The sequence below is a fragment of the Pseudophryne corroboree genome, chromosome 8, assembly GCF_028390025.1.
Source record: "Pseudophryne corroboree isolate aPseCor3 chromosome 8, aPseCor3.hap2, whole genome shotgun sequence".
NCBI lineage: Eukaryota > Metazoa > Chordata > Amphibia > Anura > Myobatrachidae > Pseudophryne > Pseudophryne corroboree.
This window is the reverse complement of record NC_086451.1, coordinates 32,836,991-32,856,105: the sequence shown is the minus strand read 5'-3', so window position 1 is coordinate 32,856,105 and position 19,115 is coordinate 32,836,991. Positions and strand designations below refer to the sequence as shown.

The window sequence follows — 19,115 nt, the reverse complement described above, 5'->3', positions numbered from 1 at the left end:
AGGTGACCGGCGTTCGGGATCTCGGCAGTCAGCATACAGACAACGGGATCCTGACCACCAGAAAGCCGGCAGGGGCCCCAGGGCTATGCCATGTGTTAGAAGTGTAACATGGGTGAGAGGTTATGTTATGTTAATAGGTGTTACATAGGTAGTAAAATAATAAGGTGCTCCCTGAACTCATCCCTAAAACGGACATTTTATACCTCTATTCAGGACTTACCATCACAGTGCCTTTCCCAATATGCAGTCTGCAAGTGCAAGGAACACATCTCTATTTAAAAACATCCAGGGAAGGTGGGAGGGGTGCTAATCTAGCTGAAGGAGTCTCTGCCTCCAAGTGTATGTATGTACACAATATAGAATATGGGGGGGGGTGGCTAGACTGCACACCCAAACATAATGAGAGGTGCTGTCATGCTGAGACTTCTAGTTCCGCACAGAAAGCAGAAAAATTACAGGTGCACACCCTAGGCACCGAGCACTGCCAATAACAAGAATTGTAAACTGAGCAATTTAACATAAAGCAAAAATGAGGTGCTTGGCATCATTTTTGGCCAAAAATATACAGGCACCATAATCAATCATAACCGTCTCCCACCCAGCACACAATTTCAACCAGAGACTCATCTGACCTGAAAAGATCCCCATGTTCATTGACCTCAGCGAGAAGATCAGGGACATTTCCGGACCTATAAGGTGGGTACACACTAGGCGATGTGACGTCGCCTAGTGTTTCCCCTCACGGGGCGGTCAGCGGCAGGGCACACACACTGAGCGGTATGACGACCATATCGTTCAGTAACGTCACGCAGCGGCCGGACCATGCAGGCAGCTCTTGGATGACAGTCCAAATTAAGCATGCATGCACCACCAACACCGAGGGTCGTTAACGCCTTGCGAGGCCGCGCATCGCTGGTCGCCGACGGCATGCACACTTGCCGAGAAAGTGAGCGACGCTGCTCAGGAAGGGTGGAAATGAGCAACGTCGCTCATTTTCTCGGCAAGTGTGTATGCACCTTAAGTGTCATGTATACATACACCCAAATTAGATGTGCTGTGTATACATTGTAGATATTGGGCTATATCACCAAAATAGTATTTTCCATAACCTAAATCCAGCAGCCTATTAGTCCTGCGCATAGTGCCTCTGAACAGCACCCTCGTGCCTATCTTACACAAATATCTAGATGTACAAAACAAGCAGTTCCTTAATAAAATAAAACTTCCCCGAGACACTCCCATGGTACAATGCAATAGGGGGAACACCCAGAACACAATAATCTCCACCGGGGTGTAAATGATGAGCAGAGAAATTGGGGCATGAGCAAGGACAATAGAGATTCTTTGCCGGATAATGAGACCAGCAAAACTACCAGCAGAGGGGCCAATTGTGGACAAACCGAAACAGGGACCAGGAACAGACGCAACGATCAGTGCTCACCCCATAGAGGCTCTCATGCCAGACTTCTTCGGGCGACAGGGTGAATAGGAAGAGTCAGGCCTGATATATAACGCTCTCCTCTCCCGGGACTGCCCATGTGACCAGAACTTTGTGCCTAATCCATTAACTTCCGCTTGCACAACGCTGACCTGTAACTACACATGTCCTAGCATTTCCCTGGTCAGCGCGGATGGTGTAATGGTTAGCATTACTGCCTCACAGCACGGAGGTCATGGGTTCCATTCCCAGCATAGCCCTAACTGTGTGGAGTTTGTATATTCTCCCCGTACTTGTGTGGGTTTCCTCCGGGTACTCCGGTTTCCTCCCACAATCCCCCCCAAAATATATTGATAAGTTAATTGGATCCCAACAAAATTAACCCTAGTGTGATTGTGTGTGGTGTACGTGTGATAGGGAATATAGAGTGTAAGCTCTACTGGGGCAGGGACTGATGTGAATGGCCAAATATTCTATGTACAGCGCTGCGGAATGTGTGCGCTATATAAATAACTGGTAATAATAAACATGGAACACTCTGGGAAAATACACACCCTACTGTAAATTATACTCATTATTATTCTCATAATTAGGACTCATTTGCATTAAACAAACAAAAAAAAACAGATTATGTAACATAAACGTTAGTATTAATAGAGTACAGACGAGCTAAGTGTTTGGGTTACTTTTTATTTTTTTGAATAATAGAAAATAAAGGGGCGTTCGTAAAACGCGTGAGTACACAGGAAAGTCTGGTTATGAAGGCTTGAAGAGTGGGGGTCTGTCACACAGTGCGGGGCAGGGAGTTCCAGTGAGAGTCTGAGCCGCAATGCTATAAGCTTGAGACCCACGTGAATTACACTGAGATTCTCGGTACGGATAATAGTCCATCTACAGATCGCAGTAATGGAGCGGGGCAGTATGGCATCAGAAGAGGCTTCCGCCACCTTAGGCTCTGGGCATGTAGGGCTGTGAAAGTCAATAAGACAATCTTGAAATAGATTTGCCCATTTACGGGTAACCAGTGGAGGGGGTAGAGAATGGGTGTTATGTGGCTGGAATGGGGCTGGTTGGGTAACAGCCTGGCAGCTGCGTTTTGCGCAATCTGCAAGCGGTGCAATTCTTTTGCTGGGAGACCCAGGCAGAGGGCATTGCAGTAGTCTAGGCGTCATGGTACAGATGCATGGATGACTTTAGGAAGATCTTCTGATGGGATTAAGGGGTCTATTTACTAAGCCCTGGATGGAGATAAAGTAGGAGATAAAGTACCAGCCAATCAGCTCCTGTCATTTTTTACACCCAACCTGTGACACGGCAGTTAGACACCGATCGGCTGGTAATTTATCTCTGTCCAATTTACCTTCATCCAAGGCTTAGTAATTAGACCCCAAAGTGCTGGATTCTGGCTATGGGGGCGATTCAGTACTGATCGCTGACGTGCGTTTTCGCACAGCAGGCGATCAGGCAGTAACTGCGTATGCACCGCAATGCGCAGGGGACAACAAAGGGCATCCCCGGTCAGCGATGGAATGGGGCGAAAAATCCGATCGCACGGGCCTTCGCAAGGTGATTGACAGAAGGAAGCAGTCTGTGGGTGCTAACTAACAGTTTATTGGGAGTGTCCGGAAAAACGCAGGTATGTCCAAGCGTTTTCAGGGAGGGTGTCTGACGTCCGCTCCGGCCCCCGATCAGCCTCTTCTGATCGCACTGGAGGAGTAAGTCCTGGGCTGCGCACAGACCGCGCACACTGGATTTTTGCAGCTCGGCGTACACATGCGAGCGTACACTTGCACGGTGAATTTACACTCCTACTGGAGGCGGCGACTATCTGAACGCAGGACTGCAAAGTTTGCAGCCCAGCGATCAGATTTGAAATCACCCCCTATGTTTCTCAGATGAAAGAACGAGGATTTGTTTGTGACTGTCACCGATGTGTAAGTGTCAGGTCAAAGTCCAGGACAGCCCCAGGATTCTGCACATGTTCAGTGTTTACAGCAATCGCTACTAAACTATATGCATAGAGGCTATTTCACCATATAACAGCATACAGTTGTACTTTTACACAGGTCATGGACATCCGGGGTGACTTCTAATACCATCATAATGCAGTCAGAACTTAGTGTATCACTGCTCATGATGTACAAGCTGTCCCAACGGTGTGATACAAATGTCGACAGTAAGTAAATCGTCAGGGTCAAGTCAACAGACGGCATAATGTTTTTCTACTGTTATAGCCCTAACCCTATCCACACCCTAAACCTAACCCTGTAAGGTCAACATTGACTGTCGACATAACGACTACATGCCGTCGTGACATGTAAGTGAAAGCCGGAGTAGTGTTGTACATAAATCAGGGGCTGTTATAAGCGTTGCCTTCGCTGCTGTGACGCTTCATCTGAGGAGGTAAAACGCGGCCTCAAGCTGTCACATCAAATCCAAAAAAAAGCAACACGCCGACATAAACATTCAACTGTCAGGCATAGGAGTAACTTTGATTGACAACTCATGTTCCTTTAAAAAGACAACTCTGAGATTCCATCACTTTGTTGATGCCCAGCGACACGTGAAAGGTATCAGCTGTTGCGCCCAAAATCAGCTGCGACGTTCCCCAAAAGTACACACTACACGTTAACAGTATGTAAATATACTTTGGCAGAACGCAGAGCCCTCGGGTCACTTCCTTGAAGCAGGGATGAGGCGGAACACAACGCGTACAGAATGTCCATATACTATCAGGAACATTAGTGGGACATGGGGCAGATAAGTTGGGTGTTGCTCTTTTATAAGTAGCACTGGCATTTTCCTTTGCACCAGATACCACAATTGCCCCCTTTATATAACACCCCGTCTCTCTATCTCCTGTTTGCACCCTGCTGTAGGCTTTCCCAAGTAGAATAGTTTTCCTGTAAAGGTCTTCATGGTCTGGACATACTGTACCTTGCGGTTCCAACATGATGGTTAAAACGTTCCATGGAAAATCTCACGTGTTGATTACTTAAACACCAGATTATGTATTCCCTACTGTTCAATTATAAGGATATTACAAGTCACTACGGAGTTCCATAAAGGAAGCTCATCCAACGTACACACACTATGTGGATAAAAGAGATTGGAAACCTCCACACAAGTAAAAATGGTATAAAACGGGTAAAGGCTAAAGGGGCACTGATTTGCTCATTTGTTAACGAGGTGGCTTGCCGGGAACAGCTAACAGATGTATTACGCCGGGAGAAGTGATAAAGCGGTGATAACACAAAAGCCAATCATTACAGGTTTGTAAAATGACAGTTACAGGCTGATTGGCTGGTGCGTCATCACCGCTTTATCACTTCTCCGGGATTAATACATCTGCCCCAGAGTTTGAAAAAAGGATTGTTGTAGGCTGTACGAGGTAGGAGTGTGAGAAGCATTGTAGACGTCAGGAAGGTTCCTAAATCCACGGTGTCTTATTAATGCGTGGAAGGATTAGAGTCATTGGGGTCGATTCAATTCAGCGACAGTTGAATAGCGCCGGGAGTTAGCTCCCGTCGCTATCCAATTCAGCTCAAGTTAAGTCGGCGAAGGTCCCGTTCTTGTGGACTTAACAGGTTGAATTGTCGGGAGAACGGGCATTCTCCGACTTAACTCCCCGCCGCGATGCTGATTCCCGACAGAATCAGCCTCGCGCCGGCCGCACTTTTGTCGGATTTACTTTCTCACCCCCCGGGGGTGAGAGAAGAATTCCCGACAATTGGTGTCACTTGTCGCTGTATTGAATAGCGCCGGGAGCTAACTCCCGGCGCTATTCAACTGTCGCTGAATTGAATCGACCCCATTGAAGGAATGCACGCTGAACTGGTACACAGAAAATTCAGTAACCCGGATGGACAGGTCAGCTCAGAGTCCAGATCTTAACCCCACTGAGAACAGAGTAATTGGAGCGGCGGGTGCGTTGTAGGCGGACTCCACCTTCTTCAGTGTCGCAGTTGGTCACTGTACACACCGCCTTCTGCTGTCCAGGAACTTCTGGCCAGTGTGCCAAGAGGAGTGTCTGCAGAAATCACTACAAAGTACAGATGCCAATAAAACCTGGTTACTGTCAGCGACCAATCACTTATGTCTACATAGTGCAGAAATAGCGCCATTTGCGTATCAGATCGATATCACAGTCAGGTCAATAAAGATTTCCGCTAGCACAAGCGCATGTTTATGGGGAGTTTATTATAGAACGTGACACTATGGAACCACAAGACAGGTCTGTGAGGGTCATTCAGACATGATCGCTCGCTAGCTTTTTTTTGCTGCGCTGCGATCAGGTCAGAACTGCGTATGCACCGCAATGCACACGTGCGTCGCACAAGTACAAAGCGGATCGTTGCTGTGCGATGGGTTTTACGAAGCATCCATTCGCATAGCCGATCGCAAGGAGATTGACAGGAAGAAGGCGTATGTGGGTGGCAACTGACCGTTTTCTGGGAGTGGTTGGAAAAACGCAGGCGTGTCCAAGCGTTTGCAGGGCGGGTGTCTGACATCAATTCCGGTCCCAGACAGGCTGGAGTGATCGCAGCGGCTGTGTAAGTTCTGGCCAACTCAGAAACTGCACAAATATTTTTTGTACCGTCCGGCTGCACATGCGATCGCACACTTGCACAGCAAAAATACACTCCCCTATAGGCGGCGACTATGCGATCGCAGTACTGCAATAAAACCCTAGCGAGCGATCAGGTCTGAATTAGGCCCTGTGTGCGCGCGCTCTGTAGCAAATGCTGCACTTTAGATCCAGCAACGTACGGCCATATAACTTGCAGATACCTGTACAACCATATAGAAATGGAATGCTACCAAAGGCAGTGGAGCCTTGTTATCAGCAACACTTTCCCCAGTGTCAGCATTACAGTGTGTCATTTCAACACAGATAAAACATTACAACAAAGTTGTTCCCATGCCCCGGCCTCTTGGAAAAAAGCTCACTGGCGCGGCACACGTTCCCCACCGGCTTATCATCCATGTAGAATAGTGCTATAAATAAACCTAGGCTATAAACATGAATTCACTGCTGAGTAGTGAGATTCCGACCTCACCCTATAGCAATTTCTGATGTGGACTGACAACACAGTCCAATGGAATAGATGCTCCGTAGGACCCCCCCCCCCCCCAAGTGTATCTTTGGAAGTTTTTTTTTTTTTTAAACTCCATAGAAAAACAAACAGAAAAAGCTCCATAGGCAGGAAGTCTGGTGTGTACAGAAAAAACCCAGAATATAGTTCTGACAATGTAACAAGTGAATATATATATATATATATATATATATATATATATACATACATACATACACACACACACACACACACATACATATATACACACACACATATAACATTATATATATATATATATTCACACATACATATACACACATATTACATTATATATATATATATATATATATATAGTCCTCTTGAAACTCTCCTGGCAGAGAGTAATGCGCGGCACTGCAGGATTTTAAATAGCTGGATTTTATTTCAACGTTTCGGGACTCAAAGTCCCGTCGTCAGGAAAAAATCACCGATTATTTCGGCCCGGGGGTCACTGTGCGAACCAGTGGCAATTTTTCTGGATGCTTACCTTCAGCCTTGCATCCAACAAACATTCTCACATCTAAAAGATTCTAATGAATTGTTAAGACACTTCCTGAGGGTAGAGAAGGTACCAGTTGATGTGCTTTTGGCAACAATGGATGTTACGAGCCTCTACACCTGCATCCCCCATGAGGGGGGTGTACAGGCTGTGAGGAGACTATTGGTAGGAAACCCACATTATACAGGACCTGATGTAGAATTGTTTATTCAACTGTTGGAGTTCACCCTTGCGCACAACTATTTTCTGTTTGGGGACAAGTTCTTCAGACAGACAACAGGGTGCGCAATGGGGTCGGCTGTGGCGCCGGCGTTCGCCAATACATATATGTGGGATGTTGAAAAAAGCTTATTCTATGAAAATCCAGTAATCTCTAGGGAAATTTTCTTATATTACCGGTACATAGATGATTTACTTATGTTCTGGACTGGAAGTGAACATTCACTCCGGGACATTGTCATGGAACAGAACAGGTCTCTTAGTCCCATCAAGCTAACTCTGAAATGTAGCCACACACAGATTGAGTTTTTAGATATCTCGATTATAATTTCCAACGGGGAGATTATCACCAATCTTTTTACCAAACCCACCGATAGAAATACCATCTTTAGTTTTAACAGTTTTCACCCCACTCCATCCATCTGTGGGCTGCCCTATTCACAATTTTTAAGGGTATGCAGAATCACTAGCCGAGCCGAGGATGTTGAGAATCAATTGAATCTCATGGAATATAAATTTTTACAGAGGGGGTACCCTCTACCTCTATTAAAAACAGCTCGGGCGAAGGCGGTAGCACAAGACAGAGTCATGCTACTTACCAATGTGAACCCCACTGATAAGAAAGATCGACTTCCGTGGGTCAATACATACAACACGAACAGCCGGTACACCAGCAAAAAGGCTAAGACATTATGGCCAATGGTTGCCTCAGATCCCGATTTAAAATGCTTTAGAAACACCAGGATTATGCCCAGCTATAGGAGGGGTAAAAACATCAAGGATCTTGTGGTTCAAACCGATCTCAGCAAATTCAAAAAGAAAGCCCCGCAACACTTTTTGACAAGAGCCAACGGCTGCTATAAGTGCATTGGATGCACAACCTGCAGCTATATGTCCACGAGTGATGTCATTGGACATCCACACTCGGCCAAGAAGTTCACGATTAATTGGCCGTTGTCGTGCCATTCAAAATTTGTGGTGTATGTAATTATGTGTCCATGTGGACTCTATTACGTTGGTAAGACGGAATGTCAATTTAAGGTCAGGATGGCGCAGCATAGACAGGCAATCAGGGCGGCCATCAATACCGGAGTAAGCGATCAACCTGTTGCTCGCCATTTTGCTGAATTTAAACACAACATGGCCACCCTTAGGTACCGGGTAATTGACCATGTACCGGAATCAATCAGGGGAGGAAATAGAGCCCTCAAACTGCTCCAACTGGAATCCAGATGGATTTTTAGGTTGGATACCCTCCGACCTAAAGGGTTAAATGAATCACTAGGCCTTAAGAATTTTTTGTAGGTGTAGAACATCGTGGAAGGGGAGGGATGAGATGTCATGATAGTCTCTAAAGTGGTTGGATCATAATGAGAAAATGTTTAGATACTATGCTAATATTGGTGCTTCTGTGTAGAGTTTATATGTGCTGTCATGTGAAGTTTACAGTAGGGTGAAATTAACATATACCTGTGGTCACGAAGGGTAAGAGGGGGCGACGGGCCCCTGCACTGGTTATGGTTGTAATATTGTAAGGGTTTGGGTAGCTGCTGTTATAGGTCAACGCCACTGTGGGATCAGGGGGTGGGATCTGTGTACACATATTTATATTATTAATATAGTAGCCTGTAAAGAAGCTACGTTTTTTTAAGCTTAATATTATGGTCCGCTGAGACCAACACATAGTGTGAATACACACTATATAGCCGCACACGGTTGCAGGTTTGTTCACGCTTGATATTGGTTGCACAGTATGCACACAGATATTTGTTTTGGAGCACCAGGATATTGTAGGTTTTAATAGAGGCACCAGGGACACTCTAAGGTGTCATTTTATATTAGCACTGCGGATCGCACTCTCCGACTGTACAGTGGTGTTGTTGTTTTTAAACATGATATTGTGGTTTTTAAACATGATATTGTTGTTTTCACAGGGTTGCCGTGGTTATGCGGCCCGGGACCCGGACGTCACCATATGACGCCACTTCCGGCGGAAGTGGTCACTTTCAATGGGCGTACGAACGGGCCCGGAATGGCGCGGCCGGCGGGAGCCTGACATGGGGGAGGACGCCAGGGGTGAGTGTCTATAAAAATGTTGTTTATTGCACTGTGTGATTATCCTGACGAAGGGGTGTTAGGCCCCGAAACGTTGATGCTGTGATGCAGTTCTTTCACTAAAAATCACTTGTTCCAGTCTCTGAGTGCCGCCTCATTATTTGGATATATATATACACACATATATATAATATATATATATATATATATATATATATATATATATTATATAATATATATATAATATATATATATATATATATATATTATATAATATATATATAATATATATATAATATATATATATATATATATATATATATATATATATATATATATATATATATATATATATATATATATATATATATATATATATATATATATATATATATATATAGTCCTCTTGAAACTCTCCTGGCAGAGAGTAATGCGCGGCACTGCAGGATTTTAAATAGCTGGATTTTATTTCAACGTTTCGGGACTCAAAGTCCCGTCGTCAGGAAAAAATCATTTTTTTCCTGACGGGACTTTGGGTCCCGAAACGTTGAAATAAAATCCAGCTATTTAAAATCCTGCAGTGCCGCGCATTACTCTCTCTGCCAGGAGAGTTTCAAGAGGACTATTGATTTTTACGAAGGCACGCAGGTACTATATTCAATATTATGAAGAGTGCCGATTCAGCTGCATACCTACCCATATTTTATATATATATATATATATATATATATATATATATATATATATATATATATATATATATATATATATATATATATATATATATATATATATATATATATATATATATTTGCATACAGTCCCAGCATGTACTTCTGATTACACAATTAGCACTGTAAGTTTAGAGAGGGAATTTGTTGTACGAACAAGGAAATAACGCTCATGTGCCAGAAGGATTAGGCAGGAAAGGTTCCAGCTGTGGGCAGCCGCTACTTCATGCCACCGCCTGCTGCCAGCTCTGTGGCACGGGTGTAGTGAGCCGCACGGCACATTCGGATTTACTGCCATACAGAAAGTGCTTGGTCTTTCCCAGCTACCAGCATGGGGGCCTTATTATACTCTGCACATTGCGCTGCGGGAGGACAGTGGGTGCGGCTATAGTGGATAGTGGGTATGGTCATGAAGGCGAGACTAGTCTCATAACTAACAAGGGGGAAACAGTTCATCATTTCAGTAGCAATAACTTGTGAACAGGAATAGTGTTGTCTCATAACACAGCACAACAGTGAAGCAGGGTCAGGACTGGAACACAAGTGACACTATTGCAGAGGGTCACCATGCATGTGTGTGTGGGATGCAGGGTCTCCACCGTGGAGGATAAACGGCTAGGCCGCTATATGCCCTTTTCTCTCCAGGCGGTGTGTTATTCTATGTACTGTTAACCCTAGGTTTATATGTATAGCATAATGTATTGTAGAGCCTTGTTTGTATTCTTAAATGCAGTCAAGTTGGGCGCTGCTATGGTAATTTAATGCTGTTCTTTAAAAGCTCCGTCTCTACACATCCCGCTGGGACTCGCCCAATCTGGACAGCCATGCTGGAGCCAGGTCACATGTGGTGACCACAACGAGGCTTACAGGACACAGTGGCAGCGAGGTGAACTGCGGCAAGGCCTAAAGGGTTTACAATGCGACGTTGGGTGGTGGTTGGATGTACCCTGGCTAAGGACTGAATAAAATGGACGCAGGGCGTACAGGATCGGCTGCATGGAAGGTGAGAACAGCAATGGTTGTCTACAAGGGGCTCAAGAAGCTTCAATGGACTAAAGTTGGAAGACCTGGCGCTCAGTTCCTACATGTAGATAGAGGAGAGAAGAGCGTGGCATCAAAGTGATGGGGGCTGGTAAGGTATAGGAGTCAGCTGGCAAGGCGAAAAGGTATCCCCCAACACTTACTGATTTGCACTGGATTCCAGTTAGAGTATCAGCCTCTAAACCCAGCCTTCCCAGTGACTCCACTGATGACGATGTGTGTGACACTGGTGATTTTCCTGCCGCAATCACAGTAACAAAACATACAGGGTGTCCTGCCGCAGCCACCCACTAAACGTTACACCAGTGACTTTCTCCTTGTCAATATTATCGTTCTCTTCTGACAGCGGCGCTGGGAAATGCAAATATATCCAAGTACATTATTCAATCAGGCTCAAAGAAACCCAAGGCAATATCCTGCAGGGCTGCTCTGATTTTGGACATTCTAGACAAGGGGAACGCCGGCTGTGGGGCTTTAACATCTGGCTATTTAATGAGGCGCAGCTGCCAAAGAGAGGTTGTGCAATCCCTTCAAAAACAAAGGATATTGGCTGCGCACCTTCTACACAATACCAGCCTCGTATGATGAAGAAATATGTATTTATTGTGCAAACCTAGTGGAACAGATCATGAAATCAACTAAACACAACATAGAATGATGATCACACAGCGAAGAGAAACAGGGAGGTGATCAATGAGATATGATGCAGGTCTACTGTATAAAATCAGATGGTATCTCTGAGGACCATCGCTGAATGGCAGCACACCATAGAACAATCTACGGAGTAGGGTCGTGGTCACATGAAACTAGGGGAGTGGCTACATGACAATAGGGGCATGGCCACATTATGCCACACACTAATACCCCTTACACATTATGCCACACCGTAATGCTTATACATATTATGTCACACACACCGTAATGCTTATTACACATTGGGGGTCATTCAGAGTTGTTCGCTCGTTGCCGATTTTCGCTATATTGCGATTAGTCGCTTACTGCGCATGCGCAAGGTTCGCAGAGCGCATGCGCTTAGTTATTTTACACAAAAGTTAGGTATTTTACTCACGGCATAACAAGGATTTTTCATCGTTCTGGTGATCGTACTGTGATTGACAGGAAGTGGGTGTTTCTGGGCAGAAACTGGACGTTTTCTTGGCGTGTGCGAAAAAACGCTGGCGTTTCTGGGAAAAACGCGGGTGTCTGAAGAAACGGGGGAGTGTCTGGGCGAACGCTGGGTGCGTTTGTGACGTCAAACCAGGAACGAAACCGACTGAACTGATCGCAATGGCTGAGTAAGTCTGGAGCTACTCAGAAACTGCTAAGAAATTTCTATTCGCAATTCTGCTAAGCTAAGATACACTCCCAGAGGGCGGCGGCTTAGCGTGTGCAATGCTGCTAAAAGCAGCTAGCGAGCGAACAACTTGGAATGAGGGCCCTTATGCGAGACACCATAACACCCAATGCCCATTACACCACACACCGTAATGCAGATTACACATTATGCCACACACTGTAATCCCCATTGCACATTATGGCACACACCGTAATGCCCATTACCCATTAGGCCAAACACCATAATGCCCATTACACATTATGCCTCACACAATAATGCCTTACATAGTACACCACACACCATAATGCCCATCACATATTATGCCACACACTAATGCCCATTACACATTATGCCACGCACTGTAATGCCCATTACACATTATGGCACACACCGTAATGCCCATTACCCATTAGGCCAAACACCATAATGCCCATTACACATTATGCCTCACACAGTAATGCCTTACATAGTACACCACACACCATAATGCCCATCACATATTATGCCACCGACACCATTTTATGTCCCACACACAAAAATGCCCCTTATAAATTATGCCCCAGCGGTGGGCTGGTGGTACTGAGTACCACCACCATATTTCTTAATGGTACTCCGTACCACCCTACTTTCAGCACTGTGGCTGACCGATTTCCCTTTTCCTGTCAAATTCCGTATCAAGCACACCATGTAGCAATTTGGTAGGGGTCCCTCCTCTAGCACCCCCCATGGTTACCTGAAAAGAGTCTCTAGATACAACATTACACAGCGGGAAGACTGTACGACTGGTGGCGCCACAAGAAGCCGCCAGCTATGATGTCAGGTACACAATGAATGCAGGACAAGTGACGGAACCTGTACTACCTCCGGCTAACCGGGGTGGTCCCGCTGTGCAGCCAGTCGTGTGTTACAGAAATTAGGGACCTATTTTCCAATAAATGTGATTTGGCCGCATTACGTCCCAGATTTATCAAGCCTTGGAGAGTGATAAATTGCACGGCGAGAAAGTACCAGCCAATCAGCTCCTAACTGCCATGTTACAGGCTGGGTTTGATAAATGACAGTTAGGAGCTGATTGGCTGGTACTTTATCACCGTGCAAATTACCACTCTCCAAGGCTTGATAAATCTGGGCCTATTTATTTTTATCAACTCGCCAGGATTGGTGCGAAACACTGAAATTCTGAGAAGTTTATCATACACCATGTGCCGGGACAACACTTATGAAAAGCAACTGTTCCGACGAAGCCTAAATTCTACCCTCTTCCTGTAGGTAGGAGCGGGATACCGCCACCTGAAGAGGCAATTAGTTCCTGCAAACATGCACCAACAACCTTTGGGAATTCAGAGCTTGATAACTAGCACAGCAGCCCCCTACATATCACGGAGGTGTGCTCCATCAGCTGTAGGTACTGTTTGCAGCCAGTGACACACAGTAGACCCATATGTGCAGTTGGATCACAGTTGCCTACCCTCCCTCATTCTGCAGGAGACTCCCTGAAATAGAAGCGATCTCCCTCACTCCCTGAATAGTCCCTCAATCTCCCCGATTGCACCTTATCCCCATTATATAGCTGTTACATTCTTTGGGGGAAAAATAAATCAGAGAGATACATACATTCAAATGGGCTCATCAGTGACATTTCCCTGTATTGGTTATAATAAGGCACAAGATCCTTATGGACACATGCATTTTAAATAAGGTTTCTCGTGGCCACTTACAGTATATGGAACCTCTTGTAAAGCACAATACACAAACAAATCCTGCAAAATATCAGAGTCTTTTCTTCAGCAAGTAGATCTTACTAACTTAGGGCTCATTTACATTTGGATGTAAGTAATTTTCCTGACATGCCTCTCAGATGTAGCAGTGCACACCCGCGCTGATGGGGTTTACTTTCACAATCTCCCTGACATGCTTTTTCAAAAGTACACAAGTATGAGTTGGATGCAGCCACATGCGGGACTGTAAACAGATCCACGCCGAGGTTCCACGGGGGTGTGGTATTGAAGGTAGACAGTAACTAGGTCGACAATGTCTAGGTCAACCACTATTGGTCGACAGTAACTAGGTCGACAGGGTGTCTAGGTTGACAGGGTCTTTAGGTCGAAATGTTCTAGGTCAACAGGTCAAAAGGTCGACATGATTTTTTTATGTTTTTTTGGTGTCGTTTTCTTCGTAGAGTGATCGGGAACCCCAATTAGTGCACCGCGTCGCTTCGCTCGCCATGCTTCGGGCAAGGTGCCTTGCTCCGCTACCACTTCGCTCGGCACAGATTACCGTTCCAATCGTAGTCCACGTGGATCGTTAAGTATGAAAAGGTTAAAAAAAAGACAAATTGTGAAAAACTCATGTCGACCTTTTGACATGTCGACCTAAAGACCCTGTCGACATAAAGACCCTGTCGACCTAGACACCCTGTCGACCTAGACACCCTGTCGACCAATAATGGTCGACCTAGACATCGTCGACCTAGTTACTTTCGACTTAAGAGACCGGATCCCGTTCCACGGATAGAATAGTAGAGAGAGAATCCCTCTCTCGATTTCGTCGTTTTTACAACCGGTCAGCCGTAAATAAACCTCATCTTCGGCCAAACATATGTCCTGGTTCAGAGAAGTGGAGTGTAACCTGCTGAGTAATAAGCACAAAACCCCCGTAATTTCACAATAGCCTACGTGATCAAGCACAGCCGGGAATATAGCCGTGTGAGAGCGGGATTACCAAGAGTAAACGTTTAGTCTATACAACAATAGGATTTAGCATTAAAATGCGCTTCCCAAACTTCAGACAGCTCTTGATAATTGGTTTCTACAAGCCCTCCTACAATTTAGTTTGTATTTAATCTATGGATTTAATTTTATAGCTGCTTTCTGTGTGTTTTCAGCAGAATGTCTAATCCTATAGACAGAGTTATTTATTTTGTCCTTCTACAAGGCACAGAGCTTCTCAGCGGACACACTTCTATTCCAAAGCGCAAAGCAGAGCTGTCATCAGTCATATCCAAGGGCCCATGTATAGCCAACTTGATACAAATGGCCCGTACACTGGTGGTCATTCCGAGTTGTTCGCTCGGTAATTTTCTAAGCATCGCAGCGATTTTTCGCTAATTGCGCATGCGCAATGTTCGCACTGCGACTGCGCCAAGTAAATTTGCTAAGAAGTTTGGTATTTTACTCACGGCATTACGAGGTTTTTTCTTCGTTCTGGTGATTGTAATGTGATTGACAGGAAGTGGGTGTTTCTGGGCGGAAACTGGCCGTTTTATGGGAGTGTGTGAAAAAACGCTACCGTTTCTGGGAAAAACGCGGGAGTGGCTGGAGAAACGGGGGAGTGCCTGGGCGAACGCTGGGTGTGTTTGTGACGTCAAACCAGGAACGAAACTGACTGAACTGATCGCAGTGGCAGAGTAAGTCCCGAGCTACTCAGAAACTGCTTAGAAATTTCTAGTCGCAATTTTGAGAATCTTTCGTTCGCAATTTTGCTAAGCTAAGATTCACTCCCAGTAGGCGGCGGCTTAGCGTGTGCAATGCTGCTAAAAGCAGCTTGCGAGCGAACAACTCGGAATGAGGGCCACTGGGCCTAATTCTGAGTTGATCGCAGTAGCAATTTTGTTAGCAGTTGGGCAAAACCATGTGCACTGCAGGTGGGGCAGATGTAACATGTGCAGAGAGAGTTACATTTGGGTGGGGTGTATTCAAACTGAAATCTAAATTGCAGTGTAAAAATAAAGCAGCCAGTATTTATCCTGCACAGAAACAAAATAACCCACTCAAATCTAACTCTCTCTGCACATGTTACATCTGCCCTTTTGCCCAATTGCTAACAAACTTGCTGCTGCGATCAACTCAGAATTACCCCCACTGCTGGAAAAAGGGACTTTATTTTTGTAGTTGCACTTCCGCAGGAATACGTTGGATTGATGTTTCACACTTTTTCCAGTGTTTATGCACAGCTAGGTGCAGGTACATTTACTGGGAGCAGATCCAAGGGCTGGAGAGCAGTAGCATATACGTGGAAAAGCAACTGCGAAGTCTGCAATTGCGTTCTGCAGTACATGCGCAGTTTGCAGTTATCTGTTAGACCCATCCGCACTGGGGCCCTAAATGCTCTATTCGATGAGGTGTGCAAGGAAACAGAGTTGGAAAACATGATCCATGTTGCGTGCTATACTGAAATAAATGTATAAGAAGGTATTGCTGCCTCCAGTGCTGAATAAGATGCGGACGCCGTGTCCAGCCAGCACGCACATAATTCCCGTAACATGCACAAATCTTATAAATACTTATTTTATTTTACACTGAGCAATGACAGAACCCCTGTGTGTAGCAGCCAGATCACAGCATAACCCCTCCGGGGATCTAACCACACAGGATGTCATGTGACTAGTGATCACATGACTCTGGATATTTTCTTCCCAATTCTGCATATTGCATCAGAATCCCAGCAGTTTCAGGTCCCCACATTCCTCCGTGTATAAATAGGAATATATGTCCAATGACTGTAATTCGGTGGGTGTATCTGCTGCGAGATCTTAAAGCGACCCTTTTTAGTTAGACTTTGACGAATACGCCCCAGATCTCGTTACCATTTTTGGGGTAGTTAGGGATTTATTGCAATTCACACTTCAAGTGTAGCGCACGGAGGCTCAGCGATTTGCCATACAGGTGTAAAGCTGGATTTGCAGGGTCATGTAGGAATACACTGCCAACGTTACGTACCCCCACAGCCGCAGTAGTTGGGGGTTAGGCTTGTCTATCAAAATATTACTTTAGCTGGACTTCTGACGGATATAAACAGAAGCTTGAATATGCAGAGAGGATGGTGTTATTTCAACTGAGGCCGAAACAAAGGCTGCACCAATATTGTAACAGCCGAGGTCAGCGGCCAGAGCACAATGTCCAAATGTCACCTGTACAAATACCTGGGCACAGATCCGCACTGAGCCGGCCACCAACGCCACACACAGCCGGCATTGTAAGAGAATAACAAACAGTAACATTGTAAGAACTCTCAAAGCACTGACCTTCACACTGTTCTGTGCAGTACAGGGGGGGATCTCATAGGATACATATTGCACAGGCTAAGCGGGAATTGGTCAGTTCCGTCACTTCTTCGCCTATTTCTCGGACATACTTTAGTACCTCTGGACCCTGGCACCAACCCAGAGGACATCACACTATGCACATCATAATATCTAGTCACCTGCCCGTAGGCCACGCACCTATGTTATTACAGAGTGGGGGGAATACACACATCAGGATGACTGACAGGAGACCTGGGCAATGAGAGAAGGGCAGCAGTGTATCCTTCAAAGCAGGAAAGGGGATCCTTCGGCCCTCCCAGCATGCCCTGCAACTGTTTTAGCATGGCGAAATCGCAAAACTGTAGCAAGGCATGCTGGTACGTATAGTGCAACAGCTGGAGGGCCAAAGGTTCCCCACCCCTGCTTTACAGCATGGGTCTTCATCCTGTGGCCCTCCAGCTGCTGCGGAACTACACATCCCAGCATGCCCTGCCTCAGTTTTAAGATGCCTTAATAGCAAAACTGTGGCAGGGCATGCTGGGATGTGTAGTTCCACAACAGCAGGAGGGCCACAGGTTGAAGACCCATGCTTTACAGTGGACCTGTCACGCACATACAATGATGACTGCTATGTTGCGGGAGAAGGCAGAAGGAGGCAGGGACTACAATGAGGCATGAGGCACGTGTCCGCAGCAGTATTTATCCAGAAATAAAGATGGTCCGCCAATCTTCATGTCACACAGCATTAGGGGACTGTCAAGTCGAGAAACGATTCAGGTGGATATTTGTGATGTGACGCTGCTCGTAGAAACCAGAACCATAAAAATTAAACAAATAATGAAAAAACATTGAATTGGCTGCATCTTTCTGATATATATGTCCTCTACTGTCCGAGCAGAGGTATTCCTCACATTGTAATATTCAGCCTGCAATTCACACATAGCCAGGGGAGTGCACTGAGGACTCACTATCTGCAGCAGGTCATAAGGCTTCACAATGCACCGGGACACTACTGTGCTCTGTGCACTATATACAGTATAATACAGTAATCACTGCACCAGGACACTACTGTGCTCTGTGCACTATATACAGTAATCACTGCACCAGGACACTACTGTGCTCTGTGCACTATATACAGTATAATACAGTAATCACTGCACCAGGACACTACTGTGCTCTGTGCGCTATATACACAGTATAATACAGTAATCACTGCACCAGGACACTACTGTGCTCTGTGCGCTATATACAGTATAATACAGTAATCACTGCACCAGGACACTACTGTGCTCTGTGCACTATATACAGTAATCACTGCACCAGGACACTACTGTGCTCTGTGCACTATATACACAGTATAATACAGTAATCACTGCACCAGGACACTACTGTGCTCTGTGCACTATATACAGTAATCACTGCACCAGGACACTACTGTGCTCTGTGCACTATATACACAGTATAATACAGTAATCACTGCACCAGGACACTACTGTGCTCTGTGCACTATATACAGTATAATACAGTAATCACTGCACCAGGACACTACTGTGCTCTGTGCACTATATACAGTATAATACAGTAATCACTGCACCAGGACACTACTGTGCTCTGTGCACTATATACACAGTATAATACAGTAATCACTGCACCAGG

At 45.4% G+C, this 19,115-nt stretch overlaps 1 protein-coding gene across 3 annotated transcripts in view; it reads right to left on the bottom strand.

Annotated features, from left to right (window-relative positions):
• Window positions 1-19,115, bottom strand: part of SLC31A1 (solute carrier family 31 member 1) — a 76,790-nt gene that overhangs the window by 8,852 nt on the left and 48,823 nt on the right. The window contains exon 1 of one of the 3 annotated variants that reach the window (XM_063936196.1): window positions 1,442-1,464. The exons of the other annotated variants lie outside the window; for them this stretch is intronic. The gene's annotated coding sequence lies outside the window, so the exon portion shown is untranslated. Of the gene's footprint in view, window positions 1-1,441; window positions 1,465-19,115 lie in introns of those variants that run through there. 3 annotated transcript variants of the gene reach the window in all.